The sequence below is a fragment of the Triticum urartu genome, chromosome 3 (assembly GCF_003073215.2).
Source record: "Triticum urartu cultivar G1812 chromosome 3, Tu2.1, whole genome shotgun sequence".
NCBI classification, from domain to species: domain Eukaryota; kingdom Viridiplantae; phylum Streptophyta; class Magnoliopsida; order Poales; family Poaceae; genus Triticum; species Triticum urartu.
Genome location: NC_053024.1, coordinates 167,660,253 through 167,665,967, shown reverse-complemented (window position 1 = coordinate 167,665,967; position 5,715 = coordinate 167,660,253).

Sequence of the window (5,715 nt, the reverse complement as noted above, 5' to 3'; positions counted from 1 at the left end):
ACATGAAAATTTCTACCACCATATTTTCCTCTCTCATAATAATTACATGTAGTATCATAAGCGAATTCAACAATATAGCTATCACATAAAATATTCTCAACATGATCCACATGCATGCAAAGTTGACACTCTTCCGAAATAGTGGGATCAACATTAACTAAAGTCATGACCTTTCCAAACCCACTTTTATCAAAAACTTCATGAGATTGAACATTCTCAAAATATGTGGGATCTATAGTTGACATTCTTCCAAACCCACTTTCAATATTATTGAAAACATTATAATCAATCTCATATTCATCATGGGGTTTAAATAAATTTTCAAGATCAAAAGAAGAATCGCCCCAATCATGATCATTGCAACAAGTAGAGGACATAGCAAAACTAGCATCCCCAAGCTTAGGGTTTTGCATATTATTAGCACAATTGACATTAATAGATTTTATAATAGCATCATTGCAATCATGCTTTTTATTCAAAGATCTATCGTGAATCACTTCATAAAATACTTCATCGCAATTTTTAGATTCACGAATTTCAAGCAAAACTTCATAAAGATAATCTAGTGCACAAAACTCACTAGCAATTGGTTCATCATAATTGGATCTCTTAAAAAATTAGCAAGCGGATGAGGATCCATAGATCTTAGGTTCTTTGTTCAGTAATAAATAAACAACTATTCCAACCATACGAGCAAACAAGAAACGGGCGAAAAGAGGCAAACGGGAAAGATAGGGAGGATAGAGAGAGAGAGGGCGAATAAAACGGCAAGGGTGAAGTGGGGGAGAGGAAAACGAGAGGCAAATGGCAAATAATGCAATGCGGGAGATAGGGATTGTGATGGGTACTTGGTATGTTGACTTTTGCGCAGACTCCCATGCAACGGCGCCAGAAATTCTTCTTGCTACCTCTTGAGCACTGCGTTGGATTTCCCCGAAGAGGAACGGATGATGCAACAAAGTAGCGTAAGTATTTCCCTCAGTTTTTGAGAACCAAGGTATCAATCCAGTAGGAGGCTACGCTCGAGTCCCTCATACCTACACAAAAACAATAGCTCAACGCAACCAACACGCTTAGGGGTTGTCCATCCCTTCACGGTCACTTACGAAAGTGAGATCTGATAGAGATGATAAATAATATTTTTGGTATTTTGGTATAGAGATGCAAAGTAAATAAAGTAAAAGCAAAGCAATAATAAAGTGATGGAGATTGATATGATGAGAAAGAGACCCGGGGCCATAGGTTTCACTAGTGGCTTCTCTCAAGAGCATAAGTGTTCTACGGTGGGTGAACAAATTACTGTTGAGCAATTGACAGAATTTAGCATAGTTATGAGAATATCTAGGTATGATCATGTATATAGGCATCACGTCCGAGACAAGTAGACCGAAACGATTTTTCATCTACTACTATTACTCCACTCATCAACCGCTATCCAGCATGCATCTAGAGTATTAAGTTAAAAACAGAGTAACGCCTTAAGCAAGATGACATGATGTAGAGGGATAGTTTCATGCAATATGATAAAAAAAACCCATCTTGTTATCCTCGATGGCAACGATACAATACGTGCCTTGCTGCCCCTTCTGTCACTGGGAAAGGACACCGCAAGATCAAACCCAAAGCTAAGCACTTCTCCCATGGCAAGAACAACCAATCTAGTAGGCCAAACCAAACTGATAATTCGAAGAGACTTGCAAAGATAACCAATCATAGATAAAATAATTCAGAGAAGATTCAAATATTATTCATAGATAGACTTGATCATAAACCCACAATTCATCGGTCTCAACAAACACACCGCAAAAAGAAGATTACATTGAATAGATCTCCACGAGAGAGGGGAGAACATTGTATTGAGATCCAAAAAGAGAGAAGAAGCCATCTAGCTACTAGCTATGGACCCGTAGGTCTGAAGTAAACTACTCACACTTCATCGGAGGGGCTTGCATGATGATGTAGAAGCCCTCCGTGATCGATGCCCCCTCCGGCGGAGCTCCGGAACAGGCCGCAAGATGGTATCTCATGGATACAGAAAGTTGCGGCGGTGGAATTAGGTTTTTGGCTCCATCCCCGATCGTTTGGGGGTACGTGGATATATATAGGAGGAAGAAGTACGTCTGTGGAGCTTCGAGGGGCCCACGTGGCAGGGGGCGCGCCCTGGGGGGGCGCCCCTACCCTCGTGACCACCTTGTGGCTTTCTTGATGGAGGGTCCAAGTCTCCTGGATCTTATATGATGAGAAAATCACGTTTCCGAAGGTTTCATTCCGTTTGGACTCCATTTGATATTCCTTTTCTTTGAAACCCTAAAACAGGCAAAAAATAGCAATTCTGGGCTGGGCCTCCGGTTAATAGGTTAGTCCCAAAAATAATATAAAAGTGGATAATAAAGCCCAATAATGTCTAAAACAGTAGATAATATAGCATGGAGCAATAAAAAATTATAGATACGTTGGAGACATATCAATCATACACCCAATGAAAATGGTTCATTGGATCTCGATCGTAGTGATACACATATTCATAATATTGAAGCCAAAAGATGCAAAGTTAATAATGATAGTGCAACTTATTTGTGGCACTACCGTTTAGGTCATATTGGTGTAAAGCGCATGAAGAAACTCCATGCTGATGGGTTTTTGGAATCACTTGATTATGAATCATTTTGATGCTTGCGAACCATGCCTCATGGGCAAGATGACTAAGACTCCGTTCTCCGGAACAATGGAGCGAGCAACTGACTTATTGGAAATAATACATACTGATGTATGCAGTCCGATGAGTGTTGAGGCTCGCGGCGGGTATCATTATTTTCTGACCTTCACATATGATTTGAGCAGATATGGGTATATCTACTTGATGAAACATAAGTCTGAAACATTTGAAAAGTTCAAAGAACTTCAGAGTGAAGTGGAAAATCATCGTGACAAGAAAATAAAGTTTCTACGATCTGATCGCAGAGACAAATATTTGAGTTACGAGTTTGGTCTTCAATTAAAACAATGTGGAATAGTTTCACAAAATCGTGCCACCTGGAACACCACAACATAATGGTGTGTCCGAACGTCATAACCGTACTATTATTGGATATAGTGCAATCTATGATGTTTCTTACCGATTAACCACTATAGTTTTGGGGTTATGCATTAGAGACGGATGCATTCACATTAAAAGGGCACCATCTAAATCCATTGAGATGACACCGTATGAACTGTGGTTTGGCAAGAAACCAAAGTTGTCATTTCTTAAAGTTTGGGGCTGCGATGCTTATAAGAAAAAATTTCATCCTGATAAGTTCAAACCCAAATCGGAGAAATGTGTCTTCATAGGATAACCAAAGGAGACAGTTGGGTACACCTTCTATCACAGATCCGAAGGCAAGACATTCATTGCTGAGAATGGATCCTTTCTAGAGAAGAAGTTTCTCTCGAAAGAAGTGAGTGGGAGGAAAGTAGAACTTGATGAGGTAACTGTACCTGCTCCCTTATTGGAAAGTAGATCATCACAAAAATCTGCTTAAGTGACTCCTACACCAATTAGCGAGGAAGCTAATGATGATGATCATGTAACTTCAGATCAAGTTACTACCGAACCTCGTAGGTCAACCAGAGTGAGATTCACACCAGAGTGGTACGGTAATCCTGTTCTGGAGGTCATGTTAATTGACCATGACGAACCTACGAACTATGAGGAAGCGATGATGAGCCCAGATTCCCCGAAATGGCTTGAGGCCATGAAATATGAGATTGGATCCATGTATGAGAACAAAGTATGGACTTTGATTGACTTGCCCAATGATCGGTGAGTCATTAAGAATAAATGGATCTTCAAGAGGAAGACGGACGCTGATAGTAGTGTTACTATCTATAAAGCTCGAATTGTTGCAAAGTGTTTTCGACAAGTTCAAGGTGTTGACTACGATGAGATTTTCTCACTCGTATCGATGCTTAAAAGTCTGTTCAAATCATGTCAGCAGTTGCCGCATTTTATGAAATCTGGCAAATGGATGTCAAAAGTGTATTCCTTCATGGATTTCTTAAAAAGAAGAGTTGTATATGATGGAACCAGAAGGTTTTGTCAACCCTAAAGGTGCTAACAAAGTGAGCAAGCTCCAGTGATCCATCTATGGACTGGTGCAAGCATCTAGGAGTTGGAATATATGCTTTGATAAAGTGATCAAAGTATATGGTTTTATACAGACTTGCGGTGAAGCCTGTATTTACAAGAAAGTGAGTGGGAGCACTACAACATTTCTGACAAGTATATGTGAATGACATATTGTTGATCGGAAAGAATGTAGAATTTTCTGGAAAGCATAAAGGAGTTTTTCAAAGAAAGACCTCGATGAAGCTGCTTACACATTGAGCATCAAGATCTATAGAGATATATCAAGACGCTTGATAAGTTATTTCAATGAGTACATGCCTTGACAAGATTTTGAAATAGTTCAAAATGGAACAGTCAAAGAAGGAGTTCTTGCCTGTGTTGCAAAGTGTGAAGTTGAGTAAAGACTCAAAACCCGACCACAGCAGAAAATAGAAAGAGAATGGTAAGTCATTCCCTATGCCTCAGTCATAGGTTCTATAAAGTATGCTATGCCGTTTACCAGTCCTATTGTATACCTTAGCATCGTTCTGGCATGGGAGTACAATAGTGATCTAGGAGTAGATCACTGGACAGCGGTCAAAATTATCCTTAGAGGACTAAGGAAATATTTCTTGGTTATGGAGGTGATAAAAGTGTTCGTCATAAAGAGTTATGTCGATGCAAGCTTTTTACATCGATCTAGATGACTCTAAGTCTCAATCAGGATACATATTGAAAGTGGGAGCAATTAGCTAGAGTAGCTCCAAGCAGAGCATTGTAGACATAGAAATTTGTGAAATACATACGGATCTGAATGTTGCAGACCCATAGACTAAACTTCTCTCACAAGCAAAACAGGATCACTCTCTGGGTGTTAATCACATAGTGATGTGAACTAGATTATAGACTCTAGTAAACCCTTTGGGTATTAGTCACATGGAGATGTGAACTAATCACATAAAGATGTGAACTAGATTATTGACTCTAGTGCAAGTGGGAGACCGAAGGAAATATGCCCTAGAGGCAATAATAAAGTTATTATTTATTTCCTTATATCATGATAAATGTTTATTATTCATGCTAGAATTGTATTAACCGGAATCATGATACATGTGTGAATACATAGACAAACAGAGTGTCACTAGTATGCCTCTACTTGAGTAGCTCGTTGATCAAAGATGGTTATGTTTCCTAGCCATAGACAAAGAGTTGTCATTAGATTAATGGGATCACATCATTAGGAGAATGATGTGATTGACTTGACCCATTCCGTTAGCTTAGCACTTGATTGTTTAGTTTGTTGCTATTGCTTTCTTCATGACTTACACATGTTCCTATGACTATGAGATTATGCAACTCCCGTTTACCGGAGGAACACTTTGTGTGCTACCAAACGTCACAACGTAACTGGGTGATTATAAAGGTGCTCTACAGGTGTCTCCGAAGGTACTTGTTGGGTTGGCGTATTTCGAGATTAGAATTTGTCACTCCGATTGTTGGAGAGGTATCTCTGGGCCCACTCGGTAATACACATCACTTAAGTCTTGCAATCATTGCAACTAATGAGTTAATTGCGGGATGATGTATTACGGAACGAGTAAAGAGACTTGCCGGTAACGAGATTGAAC